The sequence below is a fragment of the Eubalaena glacialis genome, chromosome 11 (genome assembly GCF_028564815.1).
Source record: "Eubalaena glacialis isolate mEubGla1 chromosome 11, mEubGla1.1.hap2.+ XY, whole genome shotgun sequence".
Taxonomy (NCBI): Eukaryota; Metazoa; Chordata; class Mammalia; order Artiodactyla; family Balaenidae; genus Eubalaena; species Eubalaena glacialis.
In genome coordinates, this window is record NC_083726.1 from 106416012 (window position 1) to 106434798 (window position 18787).

Sequence of the window (18787 nt, forward strand, 5' to 3'; positions counted from 1 at the left end):
AGGTGAAGTAACTGATCCAAGGAGAACAGCAAATTAGCAGGAGCAGCTGCCTTCCAAGTCGGCCACACCCAAGCAACTCTATTTCTGCTGTTCACTGCTGTATCATGACAACTTATTTCAATTCAAATTATTCTCCTAGAGTTATTTATTGATCCATCCAACCGATGCATTTGCACATAGCCGTGCACTAGGCACTGTTCGGAGCGCGGGGTCACGGATGTGAGCAAGATGCCTGTCCTGCTGGAATTTATATTCCATAAAAGAATAGAGAAGGGACGGACGACTGTTCAACGAAATGTTTATAAAACTAGGTGGTACAATTACAGGTGAATTTTTGTTTCTTCTGGGTCACATTTCTATATTTTCCAAATCTTCTGCCATGAACCTACATTACTTTGATTTTTAGGAAAAAACATTTTTTAATGGATAGGAGGGAATATTATCTGAAGTGAATAATGGGGAAACAGCACACACACACATACACACACACACACACACACGCATACTCCATCACTCATCTGATAATAAAAATGTCTGTTTGAGAAAAGCCCCTCCCAGCAGTGGGTTAAGAGCCCCGTGATCTCTGAGCAGCCTAAGCCTCGAGAGTCGAGGTGTCTGGTGGACAGACCTGGGAACCCTCACGGCTCTGAGGGCAGAATGAAGGCACAGCCTACTTGAGCTGCATGCCGTCTGCCGGCCCATCCCACCCCCAGGCCTTCCACCATCCTTTGTTGGCTTGCCTTTCACCTCCAAGGCCGTCTGCCAGTTTCAAACTCTCCCTTCCCCCAGCAGCATGTGCAGGGGGGCTGGGTCCAGGGGTAGAGTCCAGGGATACTGAGGAGAATGTGGTCTGGTTGCCTTTTTAAAAGAGAAACCTGGGGCTTCCCCTTGAGGGGACGCAATCTCCCTCCTGCTTCCCTCTCAAGATGAGCAGAGGAAAAAAGCAGAAACTTCCCTTATGGTACTTGAGCAGGGGAGTCATTTGGTCCTTCTGGATTCTTGGATTCCCACACGGGGTCTGAAAGGGAGAGGCAGTGGATTGAGACAGGGGTTCTGAAGACAGAACTCAGAAAACGGTTCTAGTTTTCCTCTCCCACCACCTGGTAAGGGGGTCAGTGAGTAATCTGCCCTCCTGCAATTCAAACTTAAAGTGAGTCCATGCCATAGCCTTCCAGGTGGGCCTAGTGAATCTCACATTCCTTTAAACTTCTGGAGATGTTTAGGGTTTGGAGAGAAAATGTTAAATGCTTTGATCTCTTAACACACACACACACACACACACACACACACACAGCGGTTGTGTAAATACAATTGTCCCTTGGTATCCACTTGGGGGAGTGGTTCCAGGACCCCAAGGATACCAAAATCCATGGATGCTCAAGTCCCTTATGAAAAATGGCATAGTATTTGCATGTATATGCACATCTTTCCATATACTTTAAATCATCTTTAGATTACTTATAATACCTACTGCAACGTAAATGCTAAGTCAACAATTGTAAATACAAATAAATACTACATAAATAGTTGCCAGTGCACAGCAAATTCAAGTTTTGCTTTTTGGAACTTTCAGGAATTTTTAATTTTTCTGAATATTTTCGATCTGCGGTTGGTTGACTCCATGGATGCAGACCCTTCAGATACAGAGGACATACTGTATTTTTAAAAGATAAATGCCAGTCCAGGATTTCTAAAGGCTCGCAATTAACCCTTGAAATGCCACTGAGCTCTCTTTATAAAGTTATCAGGTCTGGGCAGGAAATTGGATGTGTTCTAGCTGAAGCTCCAGCTTACTCTGCCTCTGGATGTGATTAAAATATTAAGCCTGATTCTTTTCCTGGCCGTGAGCCGGACAGTTTCGAGACTGCAGATGGTAAAGGGTTCAGGGATCTAAAACCACGTGGGACTGGAGAATGTCACTCTCCCTGGCACACACAGTCTTTTCAAACCATTTGGGGTAATCTACCTTTCTCCTCTCTGCTCCCATTTCCCCTGCTTGGATTAGACACATTCATTTTCAACATGGGTAAAGAACTGGGCAAAGTTTCATTTGACCTCATTAAAGCCCTAGAAAGGAATGTCCCCTCTTGCCCAGTGCCACAGCATTGCATTCACACACAGGAATAAGCCCCCTCCTTCTGAAGCAATAGGCATTCACTTGTGGCACAATGCCATTTGGGGCAGATTTTTGAGTCTGAACTGGCGTAAACACTTTAGATGGATGTGTAAATCCGGGGCTCTTCAGGACGAGATACAAGGAGAGATCGTCTAAGGTAGGTCTGGCCCCCTCTTGCCCCCAGAAAAGAAAACTAATAATAGCCTGAACTTGATTTTGCTCAGTTAGCTAAAGAATGTCAAGCATGTTCCCCAAAGCTATTACATGTGCAAGGGATGTCAATGTTAATTTTAGAAAACACTGCTTGAAAGGTAAATAGATTGAAATGAAAGTTACATAGTATCTTCCAAAGTCAAATGAATGATAGTTTGAAATTTGAGGATTTACCAAAAATGTCATATTCCTCCCTCTTTCCTTCTTTCTGCTGTGCTCCTGTCTATTTCTCCCACAGGCTGTTTCCTTCCTGCTTTTATTGTTTACTTTCTTAAATTCCTCTCAGTGAGATATTTTCATATAATTTCATAAAATGAGAAGTCTCTAAGTCCCCCCTGCATCTTCCTCTTTCTTGTCTCTGGCGAGCTTGTCCTGAAACTGCTTTTGAAAGATAAAACTGATGAAACTCCAAGAGCTTCCAAGAATACGGGCTGTTGGCTATTTCCCAGCTGAGTGGAAAGTCTCTCTAGCAACGCAGTACGATGCATGTAGTTACAGAAGAGGGAGGGCTGCATTGACAATGACATCTGAACTTGGAGGGAGAAGTGAGCCAACCCTGCCACCGTGGACAGTTACCAGACTGCTACTAATCGCTGTGATCAATTCTTCAGGCAGCTGGATGTGTACGGATGGTCAGAATGGCTAAAAGAACAGACCTCCTGATCCACGTCCGCTTGGTTACAGATTCATAACCAGAGAAGAATAACAAAGAAACAAATAAGCAGTCGTGACCAAAATAAAAAAGTGAAAAGGTACTGCCTTTTTCCAACTAATGCCAGCTGTAGTCTGTTCTGGAAGGTAGATATTGAAGGTATGTCACCTTCTCCACTTGGCCTCTCATGAATACATTATTCCTACTGCTTAATGGTCCATTTCAGGTAAAGGGCTAAATATTTATAAGGAATTAAAGACTGACTATCCCTCCCTTTGCCTAGAAGGCAGCAAGCCCAGTGGATGGATGCTAAATACATAGCCTGTGTTCCCCAAGTAAGGGAATCTCACGTCCTCCTTCAAGACTTTCGCCTTGAACTCAGGGGCTGCTCAGTGCACCCTGCTCACTAAGGCCCCGCAGCTGTGAGAAAAGTATTTAAGACATAGCTTTATGGGACTGAGTGAACTGATGAGGATGAGTATAATTTTTGTGACTTTCTGGTTGAATTTAAAAAAAGAAAAAATCCCACAAGAACTCAGAGGCAAAGAATATACAAATCAATTTTCACTGCAAAGTAAAGGAGCTGTTACAGTGGAGGATTACTGGACTGAATGTCAATATTATGACATAGTATGAGTGTGTTTCATGTTTGGTAATTGCAATCATTGTTGCTTTTGTTGTGGTCATCCATGTACAATGCTTGGTGTCAGTCTATTTATCTCTTGTAAAAATAAAATACAGTGTGTGTGAAAAAAAAAAAAAAAAAAAAAAAGACATAGCTTTCCATTTGCCTGAGGAAAATTGTCAGGGAAGGGCGCACAAAGCTGGACAGCCAGCCGGGGGGGGGTCTTAGAATGTGCCTCCCACTGGGGCCGTGCGGTCAGCAGAGCCCACAAGACATAGGGACCCTCTCGAAGTGAGCTTTGAGAGCAAGTTATAACACTTTCAGAGACACATTGTTTCTTGGTGAAAACAAACAAACACTAAGTAGAGTGACTCCAAAATTCAGCCTCATTGGAAATTCTTTCTGGTTAAATTTTAGGGTAATTGGTTGACTATTTTTAACCATTAAGTCTTGCAGGACTAAACAGACCTCTTTCAAATCCTCACGACTCTCACACAGGCACCCATACACACAGGTGATTTGCCCCTCCGAACACACGGATGCCGGATCCACCTGACTCTTTGTGGGTGGTACGTAGGGCGGTGTCTCAAGGCTCTGGAACCTGGCAGAGCTTGTGGCCATAGGATTCACAGCCATTCTTCCCTAGTAGGACTGGGTAAATGCTGACGAGCACACAAAGCTCCTTTTCCAGACCCTATACTGATCATCCTCCTTTGGTTTCAGCTATGCTTCAGGCAAATTCCAGGGCTATCCAGTACAATTTATTCCGTTTCATCTTTCTACTTATAAATTCACTTTTGGACTTCCCTGGTGGTGCAGTGGCTGAGAATCCGCCTGCCAATGCAGGGGACAGGCGTTCCAGCCCTGGTCCGGGAAGATCCCACATGCCGCAGAGCAACTAAGCCTGTGCGCCACAACTACTGAGCCCGGTGCTCTAGAGCCCACGAGCCACAACTACTGAGCCCACTTGCCACAACTACTGAAGCCCACGTGCCTAGAGCCCGTGCTCTGCAACAAGAGAAGCCACCGCAATGAGAAGAAGCCTGGGCACTGCAACGAAGAGTAGCCCCAGCTCGTCGCAACTAGAGAAAGCCCGCGTGCAGCAACAAAGACCCAACACAGCCAAGAATTAATTAATTAATTAATGTTTTAAAAAATTTCACACCGTTAAATAAATAAATAAATTCACTTTAGCCATGCTTGCCTGTGACTACACCCCAGCATCTTAATTACAGCTGGGGGACACTGCATCTCCTTTGCCACCCATTGGTGACTCTTTTTAGGGTGGTCACATTCGCAGAGACTCAAACCAACCATTCCATTCTTCCTAATTTTTACTCTTAAATGGAGATTTATCTCAATGTTCTGGGAACATCTTAATCTCCCCCCTGTAGTAACAACTTCCCTTTGAAGATCCAAGGCTTCATGCCTTCCCTAATGTGCTTATTTCTGGATTGTGTGCTGGGAAGCACTTGCTGATTTTTGAAGGGCAAGCAACTCTAAACCAGCCGGACGTGGGGAAATTCACTCCCAGCATCTTGCAGTCCTCTGAAACTGCACACGGGATCCAGACAGAAAGGAGGATGTCATTTACCGTTTGCTTTTCTGATTATAAAAAACATGATTTTTGAACAAAATTCCAACAGTGCGTGAAAATGTAAATAAGAAAGTTAAAAATCATCCGAAACCTCACCTCTGAGATAATTAATGTAAACACTGCTTCATAGCTGTGTATACACGTACATATATAAAATTTTACCCAGGATGAGGTACATGGTGCATTGACACCTGCTATTGTCACACAATCCCTCTAGCTAAGCCCCACAGCTTCCCATGTCAATAAATGTAGATCCACATCATTATTTTTTTAATTGAAGTATAGTTAATTTACAAGGCGACACATCATTATTTGTAATGGCTACAAAGTATCCCATCATGTGCAACTATCAAAGTATTTAAATGATTCCCTATTAATGGAAAATGGATATTTATGTTGCTTTGATTTTTTGTCACTATAAACAGTACTGTGGTGAAACTCTTTGTACATAGCATATCTCTACATGGAATGACATATTTGCCATCTTATTAAATATTCTGTCCCCCATTCACTGGACTCGCATGTAGTACGGATTTCATCCCTCAAAGATGTGCAATCTTAGAAAACTGCCTTAAGCCCTCTGGATCCTATTCCTCATGACTGGGAGGGTGCCTTCTAGCCTTAACATTTTATGGCCACTTTCCCAACTCTAAAGCTCATGCAAAGCATGTATGAATGGATGCCAACCAGCTCTCTCTGGCCTCTACCGTCTCTTTTTATCTCATACACAAAGATGGACAGTTCATATTGCTGTCCTTCTGATTTTTCATCTAAGAAAACGGAGCCAAATGAGACTGCCCAACCCTAAAGATATAGTGCTGGGTGGTTGCCAGGAATTTGAGATTTAAAAGATTCTGTGGTTCTGGCTAAATCTCCGTGGACTACCCCATTCATGTTCTCAGCTGGAGGATACCCATTTCCCAAAATTCCAGGCTCATGGCATCATTTCGCCCATTTTATGCCTCCGTCCCACATCTCAGGGTGTGATCCTCGTCAGTTGCACAGGCTAGAGCCTACACAGCACTCAGAGGGGCCGCAGGAGGTGAGCCAGTGATCTGTCTCTGATCGGCTTCTAGCTCCTTGTCTCCTGGTGCCATGGGGTGCCCTCAGCAAACTGGGGGCAGGGAGACAGACCAGTCTGTGCTGCTGGAGCCCTTGCTAAGGAATTTCCAGCCTTAGCTCAGAAGTAATAAAATGCAAGATCCGAGACCCCTCAGCCCAGTGCTGGCTGACTGATGGGCAGGGCAGGGGGTGGCTCGCTGGGCACTGGCTGTTGGGCTGTCCTGGGCCTGCAGGAGGGAGAGCCCTGGTGCAACTCTGAGGATTCAAGTCCAGAATAGTGTGGACTCCAGAAGGAGGCCTGCTAAAAATAATAACAACAAAAGCAAAAACTTAACATTTGCATAGCATCTTCTAGACACACCTTCTTTGCATTTAATATCTTTCTTTTTTCACATGATTGGAAGGGCAAAATTGAGGTTCAGAGAGGCCTAATTGCTTGACTAAGCCCACAGAACTATTAAGGAATAGCATTTATGTCTCTTAGGGCTGTGTCTATGTTGCTGACCTTTTTGTGGCTCATGGAAGCTAGAAAGGGTCTGCTATAGATCCAGGATGATATAAAAAGGGTGGAGAATTTCCAGATGGTTTTGAGCTACTCCAGTTGGATGCTGTCCAAATCAGAGGTTTCTAGACACTCACAGAGCAGCCATGACTCCAAGAGATCCCTGTATCCATGTTCTCTGAGTGAGGAACTCCCTCAGCGCAAATGACCCCTGCCAGGCTTATCTTGATGATCCCGGGCTTATCTTGCATGCCCCGTGATCTGGTGGGAACCAGCTTCCCCAGGGACCTTTGCTTGAGTATCCTGCTTTACCAAACAGGTAAAGTTTATAAAATAGGTAAACAACAAAGACCTACTGTATAGCACAGGGAACTAAACTCAATATTATGTAATAATCTATAATGGAAAAGAATCTGAAAAAGAATAGATCCATATATGTATAACTGAATCACTTTGCTGTACACTTGAAACTAACACAACATTGTAAATTAACCATACTTCAATTTAAACATGCAAAGAAAAAAAAAGGACCACCAACTATACTTAGGCATGATTGATAATTGGTGAGGATTCAAACACAAAAGACCATCCTTGCCATCCAGGATCTTGGAAAAGAGGAGACAGACCAGTAAATGGATATTGTGTTTCCTTGCGATGAGTGTTAAGATAGGTGTGCTCCCTGGAGCTCCCATGAGGGGCACCAAATCCTCACTGGGGAAAGGGGTGTTTTCCTGGGAAAGTTGATGACCAAGTTGAGTCTTGAAGACCAGGTCAGACAAAAAGGGTATTTCATCCAGGTGGGACATTGAAGGCTTGGAGGTGAGCTAGAACCATGTGGCTGGGATGTGAGGCTTGAGGTTCGAGGTATGATCAGGCATGAAAGGCCTTGTGTGCTGCATGAGTAGTGGGTTTGTATCCTAAGAGCAATGGGGTGCCATTGTATGCCTTTCTGTAGAGGAGAGACATGGTGGTTCTGGAAAGTCACTCACAGAAGAGCCGAAAAGAATCAGGACAACACACCTTTAGTGGGGAGACAAGATAGGGAGTGATTGCAGAGATCCAGGTGAGTGACCGGGATCAGGGATGTGCAAGGCTTTGATTTGGGTAGAGGGTCTTAAACACTCAAGTCTTCTCCATCCCAAATCAGAAAACACATACTCTGCCTTCCTTCTAGTGTTATTAACATCATCCTTAAATTCAAATTGGTATTTATACCTTTCTTATATCAAATGCCCTTTGATCGTCACCAATAGAGTTTACAGACATTATTGAGAGCCTTAGTGGCAGATACTGTTCAAAGTTTCCATGTAGGTCATGTCATTTCATCTTCCTCTCGACCTTCTGGGATGGCTTTGATTCTCTTCATTTTAGAAGCGAAGAAACTGAGGCTCAGAAAGATGAAGAACTTGCTCAGGGTCTTCCAGAGTGACAAAGCTGACTTCAAACCAAGCCCAGTGTTCTTGGTGAAGTCCCACTGTGGACTTTTGGTATTTGTTTTGGGGGTTAATTCTTCCCTTTCCCACCCACACCCACACTTTATGACTGTTGGTTAATAATCCAGGTCCTTTAAGAAATTCGTTTTTGTACCCTCCAATTCTTGTCATTGAATAAGGGTACTGGTTGTGTCAGGCACTGGATGGAAGGACTTGTAATCTGCAAAATGTTTTCACCTATGTTACCCTTATTAGATCCTCATCCACTCTAGTGAGGTGGGAAAGGCATTATCTCCTTCTTACAGGTGAGAAAATCGAGGCTCAGAGAAGCAAAAGTCATACAACTAAGTGACATAGCTTGCTGTTAATGCTCTGAATTTATCTTGTTCCTTTTTATTGTCTTTTATGAACTGCATTTAGGTGGTGAGTGGCATCACATGACGATCTTTTGGTATATAGAACTCTGGGGAGAAAATTGTTTGACCCTCTGGCTGTTTCTTTGTTCATATCCAACCCAACTCATTCAGGAAACACTGAGTACCTACAAGGTCCAGGCACTGGGTGCCTGAAGATGCCCATCTTGTCCTTAGGGAGTGAGTGGTACCCAGAGGAGATGGATACAGTACAGCCAAAGGTGAGACGGCGTGGCACATGCCATCCTAGAGGTATGTGCAGAACCTCCTGGGTCATGGGCAGGGATTACTCACACTGCCTAGGGTGGGGTAGATGGATGGGGAAGGCTTCACTGAGAAATTGGCATTTGAACTGGCTATGGAGGTGAAACAGCATTTCTTCAGTGCGAGAAGGGCTGGACAGCAACAACGACACCATGGGTATCACTTGCTAAGCCCTTGCTATGCGCCAGGTCCTGGGTTAAGAGCATTACAGGTATTATTTCTTTGCTCCTCCCAATGACTCCATGAAGTGTCAACTAGTATTATCCTCCTTTGAGGAAGTGAAGACTTAGAGAGGGTTTGCACTTAAGCAGTCTGACGCTAGCACATTCTCTCAATCACTGCAACACAGGGGCAGGTACTCAAGTTGAAGAACAGAGCCTGAGCAAAGCGTCAGAGATGAGAACGTGCCCAGCACCCTTGGGGTGTGGGGCGGGTGCGAGGAGAGCCCAGGCTTGAAAGTTGGGCAGGGCCAGTGTGTGATGGGCCTCACACGCATGATCTTATCTTGCCAGCAAAGTTAGATCGCAGTCACGTGATCCGATTTGATCCCACGTGTGTTCTACACAGATAACTCTGATGGCAGGACAGAGCAAGGGCCATAAACGTCCATGCCTTCCGGGGACCAGCCCCCTAAAACCAAGGGATCAGGCCCAGTGGGGAGGCGGGGGATGGCCGCACTGAGGGTGGCAGGCTTCACACTTCCAGCTCTTGCCAGCTCATCTAGGCCTTTTGTTGCCAGTCCCTGTGATTTTTAAAGAAACTTTGGAAAACCAGCATTTTAGTAGACGTTTCCTGGTTTTAAAAGGTAGGATGATTTTTAGAACATTTTCAGGGCCAAACAAATTATGTATGTGGGCTGTTAGTTTGCCACCTCTGGTGTGGAGAGTGGCTTGGAATAGAGATCGTGTAGAGACAAGGAAACCAGTATCAGGAGGCCATGGTGATAGTCTAGATGGAAGGAGAGGCCTGAGCAAAGGCTGTGGCCGTGGCTGTGAAGAGAAGGGGGCAGACCTGAAATACTTTAAAATGGGTTAAATAGAACCTGGTGACTTTGGACATGGAAGCTGGAAGGAGGAGTCCAGGTTGACTGGGAGGATGATGGAGCCATTAATTCATTCAATTTGGGGACAATTATATGTTGAGAATCTACTAGACGCAAGATATTGTGTTGGGAGCTGAGATACAGCAACAAATAAGACACAGGACCACGGTGAGAGGAGCTGGGAATTTATCGAGGAGGCCTGCTGGAGGGTAGATGCCCAGGGATTTGGAGACACAGAGGAGCACCTCTCCCAGTCTTAGGAAGTGAGGTGTCAGGCCGGCTCTGCTGATAAGGGAAACCAGAGATGTGCACGTGTGAGAGAGAAGATCAGGAGACTGATTTGCAATGTGTGGAGCTGAACCTTAACTTCAGCCTAATCCGTGATCTGATCCCCTCTCCGTTGTTTTTAGCTCTGTGACAGTTAAAAGTCGAGACATACAACACACTCCTTTCTTGCGTCATGTTTTCCCTTTGCCCTTTATTAAAATGGTCAGCACAAGTGGGTACATGGCTGAAAGTGTCACAGATGCTGGTGTGACCGCTGTTATCCGTGTCTTCCCTGCTTCCCTTCCCCCTAGCTGTTCGTCTTAGGCATTGCAATATTTGTAAAAGGAACCTGGGCTTGTTTTGTTTTTAGCTTAATCATTGCTGTTGTGGCGAACGACCTGGTTTCTTTTAGGTATTATTATTGTTGTATGGTGGATTATTTAAGGGGGAAATTCTCTGTGCTGTTAATCACTCTACCTCCTTCCTGAGAGCATCACACATTCTTTTTCAAATACAGGCGAGGTTTCGCTTCATTCATTCAGCACATAATTATTGGGTACCTACTGTGTTCCAGGAACTGTCCTAGGTGCTTGGGATGCACCCCCGAACAAAGAAGGACTCCTGTGCTCATGCAGACTTACTTCCCTGCAGCCTAAATGATTTAGCTCTTGTTGATTTCTGTGCCGCTCCCTGGGGATGTGCACAGATGGATGGGCTCCTCCCAGCCAGGGGAATGCTCCCTCCAGCCCACTCTCAAGTGGGGCTGTGCTCTCCATCATCTAAGAAAGACTCTCCATTCCCCAACTATGGATTATCCACAGCATGGCAGCTCCTTACTCAGGCAATTGGAGTGCCGCTGTCCCCAAAAGAACCTTAAGTGCTTTGCCCAAGTTCTAAATATCACGGTTACTGCCTTTTCTCTGACCATAACTTTGTTTTATAATCCCATAGAAGTCAACTCCCGCACATACTCTGAAAACAATTATTTTATATACAGTAGTGTGTATATGTTAATCCCAAACTCCAAATTTATCTCTCCCCCCCACCCAGTGCTCTATTATTTTTATTGAACAAAACATATTTAAAAGTGAATGGAAGATTGAAAATGTACTATGAATACGTTAATCTCCCTGCCCTCTCAAAAAAAAAAAAAATCACTCATCTTCTGTCTCTAGGAACTCACTTTTACAGACATAAAGAAGTCGAAACTTAAGTGATGGTGGATGGTAAGGCTGTATAGCATTGTGTTCAAGCACACAGACGTTGGCGTCTGAGGCTGAGTTTAAATTTTGGCCCTACTACCTGTCAGGCCTACACATATTGTGTCACCTCTCTAAAGCTCATTTTCCTTCTCTGCAAAACAAATACAATAAGAGTACATGCTTCATAAAGTTTTTATGAGAATAAAACAAGATGGTGCGGCAAATCACAACGCCTAGCACACAATAAGTGCTCAACAAATGTTAAAAAGAAATTAAGGGTTAAGCAATCCTAGTAATGGCCTTGTTGATCAATGAATCAGCAAGCAGTTGAATGTCTGTCTGATAGACCTGTTGGAAGCCAAGAGAGGCCCGGGGCACCATGATGATACAGAATCTAGATGGTGCATGGGTGGGACAGCATACAAAGCAGCAGAAATGCCTGTCCCCTATGCTGAAAGGGAGACCGGGGCTCAATGGTGAGCATGCCCATTGGCAACTGAGCCCGTGCTCCACATCTACTGAGCCTGCGCTCTAGAGCCCGCAAGCCACAACTACTGAAGCCCGTGCGCCTAGAGCCTGTGCTCCGCAACAAGAGAAGCCACTGCAATGAGAAGCCCACGCACGGCAACGAAGAGTAGCCCCCGCTCGCCGCAACTAGAGAAAGCCCACGCGCAGCAATGAAGACCCAATGCAGCCAAAAAGAAATAATAAATAAATTTAGTTAAAAAAAAAAAAAAATAGTGCCTGGCGAGGCCGGAAGTGCCAAGGCCAGCTCTCACCAGGTCTCATCCTGAGGGACCCTCCCAGGGAAGGACTGACAGGCAATCAGCATCTGCGATGCTGGTGAACAAGCACCTGCTGGTGGGAAGGCTTCCAGGAGCTCAAGCCCCTTGGCTGATGCCCCATCTACCTTCTCCCTGCCTTTTCTTGACTCCCCTTTCCCAGCAGCTGCGTCAAGGCCCTCAAAGTGCTCTCTGCCCTGAGGGTCCAGGTCAGAGTGTTCAATCTGATCCAACCACACCCTCTGCGTCTAGTGACAACTGTGCATCACTTAACCTCTCTTTGTCCCCCACTTAGTCACTCACCCCATCCTGACAGCTCTGCAGTGAAATATGCCTTTGACTGCTGTTAGCATCCCTCAGACTTAGGACAAGATTCCACAACAACCATAGGGAGCCCATTGCTTTATTTCACATAGTTAAGCGATTTCATGATAATGATAATAACGGGTATGCCTTCTCGTGTGCTTTATATATATCTATTATAACAGCCCTAGTTTTTTTTAGAAAAACAGTTAGTATTCCCAATTCAGAGATGAGGAAACAGGCTCAGAGAAGGAAGTATTGTGTCTGGAATAGGAAGTTGCCAAGCAAGACTTGAACCCATGTCCCTCTGGCTGAGGACAAAGCCGGTGCTCTTCTGCCCATGCCACCTCCCCAGCGAGGACCTGCTAGAGCAAGGGACACCCCTCACCTGCACTGCTTCCCAGTCCCGCCATGATGGGCACCCCCCAGGCATCCCTGGTAAATTTCTAGATCCTGAAGTAGCTACCCAAATGGTATAATTAGGCAATATAATCGTTTTTCTTTAAAGTATGTAACATACGAGACACAGATAAGAGAAATCATTTATTGCAGTGCACGGAATTTCAGGATAATGATATCAATTTTGTCCTCTCATTCCTCCTTCTGACTAGATAAAGTTTGTTTGACTTTCAAAGGTTTAGATTGAGGCTCACCCCCTGCATGAATTTCCTCTGACTACTCACTGATCTGCCCTTCTACTAAAGTACTTAACCTGCCAGGAAGATGCGATTTCAGTACTTACATCTTTGATGTTTTTACTCAAATGTCATCTTCTCAGTAAGAAATTTTCTGGTCACTATTCTAAAATTTCAATTTCTCTTCAGCACTTCCTATCTTTCGTCACTGCTTTATTTTTCTCCTAAGCACTTACACTATCCAGCATGCTATATATCCTTACTTATTTCTCTTAGTTATTTCCTGCCTCCTTATTAGAGCATAAGCCTCCTGAGGGCAGGCACTTATTATGATTTGTGAATGCTTGGCATGTTTGGTTTCCAGTTGACTTCAACTGAGTTAGTTCTTTCTTTTCTTTTCTTTTCTTTTTTAGATTTTTTCGATGTGGACGATTTTTAAACTCTTTATTGAATTTGTTACAATATTGCTTCTGTTTTATGTTTTGGTTTTTTAGCCGGAGGCATGTGGGATCTCAGCTCCCCGACCAGGGATCGAACCCTCACCCCCTGCATTGGAAGGCAAAGTCTTAACCACTGGACCGCCAGGGAAGTTCCAGTTCTTTCCTTTTAAGTAACTATAAAGTCACCAAAGAGAGCAAATAGGTCTTATAAATCTTCTAAATGCCCACAACACTGTGGGAGATGCTGGGCACACAGAAGTTATTTTAAAACCCACTTGCCTGATAATTGAGTAGCAAATTAAGTAAAAGGGGGGGCCATAAGACAAGGATCTTTTCATCATTGTGAATTTACCTCTGTTGGGAAGATTTTAATCCCCATGGCAGTGGGTAGAGGTGGGGTGTTTTATGGTAAAAAAATGATTTCTCCTTTATTCCCCAAGATTAACTGCTAGCAACCCTTTGTTCCTTCTCAAACTAGTTTTCTCTCCTCCCGTCCTTGGAAGATCATTGGGTCCCTTCTGTACCTGTCACTCTGACAGCTCCCTAATGTCAAGAGTAGAATTCAGCAAATTGTACAAATTCTTGTACCTGGCAGGTCCAGGTAGGGTGCATTTTCCCCAGATAAAAGCAGGAGGGACTGGCTCAGAGGGCAGAGAGGTTTTGCCCCGGCCTTGCCTTCACAAGCCAGGAGGTCTGCATGTGCACAGGCTGTGCCAGGGAGGGTGGTGGATGTCCATGGCCATCTTGCCCCCATGTGTCTGTGTGCACACATGCGTGGCAAGCCAGCTCTGCCTGATTCACTGCCCTCTCAAGATAGGCTGGCCCCTGGGAGAGCACCAGGGTGTTGAAATACTGTGGGAGGGACCAGCCTTGACCCTACGAGAATTCCCAAGGTGCCAAGTCAGAAGACTAGCTCCATCTGCCACCATCCAAATCAGGTCACCAGTGGCAGTGTGCAGACAATGAAATCATCTCTTCTTCTGGTTTTGGTAGTTAGTATTTTAAGCATGTTGAATGGCCAGGAAGAACCTGAGGGGAAGGTAGCTGCAAAGACCAAGCCCAGGCATAAGTTTCCTGTTTGCCAGAGGAGAGGTGTGTTTGGGTTTGTAGGGAGGGCTGTTCTTCCCTCATAGTTTTAAAGTTTTGCAATGCTTTAAAGGAAGAGAAAGAAGAAATCTTCAGCTCTGTCCAGGCTCAGCCCTCATAGCAATTATTTCTTCTGTTGCTGGCGGTAGGGAGGTTGATGAGCAAGAGGGAGAAAAAGAAGGAGGGAGAGCAGAATGGGAAAAAAGTAAGCTTTAGTGGAACAGGATGTACTTAAAATTCTCCCTGTCTGTTATCCGTCCAAAAACTGGCCTCTCCATGGGTGTGGGAGGCCCCTGCGACTTCATACATATTTATAGTATTTGGCAGATTTGTGGAACACCAGTCTAACAATGTATTTTAAATGAAGCTACATGAAATGCATTCCTAGTCCATGAGAAAGATCCTAATTTTTTTTTTTGATATAATATGGTATGGAGAGATGATGCTGGCTTAAGTGTCACAGAGAATCACAGGGCGTGAAGCTGATGTCAGCCTGAAGAGGAACCGGGTCACCCCAACCAGAGTGGTGCTCCCTGGAAAAGATCCAGTCACTCACTCTAGCCTGACGGTCCTCAGATCTTGGAGCCCCCAGGAGCAGGGTGTGGCTCCAGGATCCTCCCCTGCCCCCGCCCGGTCCTCTGCCTACTACATTTCCCAATGGCTTTGTGATGACCTGAATCTCTCCATCCAGATTAGCCCAGTGCAAAGTATCTGTCCATCCACCAAAGGTTTCCAAGGGTCAGAGCTTTCTAGAATCAGAATGCAGAAGTCATGAGTCCAAACCTAGTATTCTGTTTCCTCTGATCTCCCAATCATTTTCAAGAAGTTTCTGTGTCTGAACCTCAAAATTGTTATTTTCTAAATAAAATAAGGGCCTAGTTGAACTTCACTGGCCCACTTGAATTCTGTAGGTACAACTTCTTTACAGACCTGACTGGGCTTTGGTTTCCTCGTTTGTAAAATAAGAATATTGAACTAAGGGTGTTCTTCCAACTCAAAAATTCAAAAAATTCAAAAAAAAGATTCCACCAAAACACATTCAATATCATTCCTTCAATCCCATAGCCTTTTTTTTTCTTTTCTTTTTTTTTTTCTGAGCCCTGCTAACTGTCTGTTCCTCTGCCTTACTTCTTGTTTTGAGATCTTTTTCTCCATTCCAAAGGTATCAACACTGGTTCATCTTTTAAGCTTCTCATTGCTAGACTATTAGAGCTGTCTTCTTAGGGATTTCCTTGGTTTCAATTTTTTTTATGCTAAGTGATACCACATGTTGCTGGTGAGAATAACTAGCTTCAAAAACCATTTCATACCTGACTCGGGACCTGTGTATGGTTCCTTACTCTTCCAGGCCCACCCCCTCCTTCAACCCCATCATCACCTGTTTCAGCACAACATGGCCCTATAGGTCCAGTCTGCTTCTTTCTTATCCAGCCCTTCATCTTATTCTCCCTTCATCGGAGATTCCCACCCCTTTGCCTTAACGATAACTTTTCCATATGGCTTCCACTTCTCTCAGAACCATCCTTTGTCCATCCTTCCTCCAAACCTTGGCCTGGCTACACCACCAGGAGACCAACACCCATTCGTTCCCTTTAGTGTTCCTTTCATACCCTTTTCTTTGCCATTTTGATAACATACTCCGTGTCATTCTTTACCGGCTTCATGTTTATTTACTGACCTTCTCTCTAAAGAAGTGTACAAGACCATGCCCGCCATTTCTTCTGTATGAGTTAAATGTTGAAATGTCACAGACCCTACTTCCTGTCTGGTGTCCAATGCAGTATGTAGCATATAGGTGCTCAGTATTGTCGTTGGATGATTGTTAATAATGAAAGAACCTAGCTGATCTTGAACTTGCAACTAATTCAACAGCAATCGGACTCGCCCCCTCCCGCTAACTACACATGCCCCGTTGCAGCGACGGTACTTATCCAGGGTTAGGAGTGCGAACGAGGCTCGTGTGCAGAGCCCAGTGCTTGGCTACAAAGGCCGGGATGAAGAAGGCTGAGCTCTCAGCACGTTCTGCCGATGGCTTTTTCTTCAACTGTGACCTCTCTTGGTTTTTCTTCTTATCTCTGCAAATTAGGGTAAGATGACAAGGCCAAGAAATCCTATGATGAAAGACTCTCCACAGAGGTATCATTTTGTTTTTAAGTATGATACTCTCTGTAGGGTCAACCAGTAAAGCAGTTTATATGTGATGATAAGGATTCCAAGATGTTTGCTCCTGTTTCCTGAGCAAACTTCACTTATAAACTGAAGAACAAGAGACTTCGGTCTCTCTCTCCTAATACCACCCCCACTACTGGCAAAAAATGCCCAAAATGGGAATCCTGGAAGCTTATGGCCTTCTCTCCTTTATTTGCAGTTAATAAAGGATGAAAAGGCACTTTCCTAAAAGCTGGTTTTGAAGGCTGAGAAATTCAACCCTTTCCTCTGCAGTCTTTTTGGATTCAACAGTCTCCTTGATGCCATAAGAAAAGCTTCCTGGTCATCCTCCAGAAGAAATACCATTTCTCGCGATAAGACTGCAGAGTTAGACTGTGACTTTCAGCTTTGGGGCTTCCATCGGAGGACTGTGTGACCCCCTCAGGACTGTCTGCAGAGCTCCAGGAGCAAGCAAAGCTGTCGACTGTCACCATTGGAAAAAATGGCATTGTCAGTTCACGATATTGTTTGCACTGCCTCGAGTGCTCTGTGAAAGCAGGCAGAATAAGGGTGTAAGTCTACACTAGACACTGCTTCTCTAGACTTACACAGGCTTGTCCTCCGAGGCCGAGAGAGGTCGTTGTCAAAGGTGCCAGTGGGTATGCACAAGAAAATAACCTTGAGGGGAAGCGGTTTGTATTTTCTTGTAATAGAAAGCACCATCTTGCTACAAGTTCTAAGAAGAATATCTGCACTTTCGATTGTTTGACAAAATGAACTTCCAGCCCTGGATCCTGGGTGTCTCACTTTGAAACCTCCAGCTCTTTTTTCCATCACTTAGGGCCTGTCAGATCAAGATTCTGCACCCCCAAGAGCAGGGTCATGAACCTGGAAGGAATCTCCTCCATCAGGTTCAGCTACAGACTTAAATCCATCCACCAAATGAAAGGGCAGTGGCGGGTTCACACACTTATAGCCAAAGTCATTCTGCTGGAACATCTAATTTGTAAACTGAAGTCTTTTTTCCAGTGTAGAGGAGGTAAAATTTCCAACTTTTCAGGCTATAACATTCTTCTCCTTCCTTTCACTTTATTGCTATGAGACCTATAGGCATTATTATTTTTATGAATAAAACGAATTTGAGAATTTCTTGAAATCACAGAAGGCCTCATGGGGTAACCTGAACCAGAACTTCTAGAGGTTCTGGAGTCAGATGGACCAGGTTTTATCTGATTTCCAGCTGCAGGGTCTTGGGCAAGGCATTCAGCCTCTCTGAGCCTCAGTTTCCTCATGTGTAAAATGGGGATAACACCACCTAGCTGGTTGGGTTGTTAGTAACAATAAATGTGATCAATAGAAGTCAATTGCTTGGCACATAGGCATATAATAAATGGTAGATTTAATCCAATGTAATAGGGAAGAACAAATCTGACTCCAAATTGGATCTGTTTCTTTTACTTTAACCTTTTTATTCCATGGCTTTTGCTTAGAGTTAAGAATGTTGTCTTAGCCTGAAATGTACAGGATAGCCCATTCTCAAGGCTCTGACCTTTAAGGGGATAACACTTTTCCATAGAGATTCAAAGTTGCAGAACAGAGAATAACATTTGTTTTGTTGGAGGTTTACAGGAACATCATGACCTGACCTACATGGACAGCTGTAAGAACAAAGGATTCTGGCACCAAGAAGTTTGTAACAACCAACCATGCCCCTCCCTCACCTGGCCTTTAATAATGCTTTGCTGAAACCCTTCAGGGAGTTCAGGGTTTTGGGGGTCATGAGCCACTGGTCTTCTTGCATGGTCCTGCAGTAAACCTTTCTCTGCTCCAAACTCCAACGTTTCAGTTTGTTAGGTCTCACTGTGCATCAGGAACATGAACTTGCGTTCGGTAACACCAGTGCATTAATATTAGAGGAATAGATGCCATAACATGGGAGGGAGAAAACTCACAGATGGAGAAATGTTTATTCCTGAGGCATTTTCTCTAGCTTAGGTCACCAAAG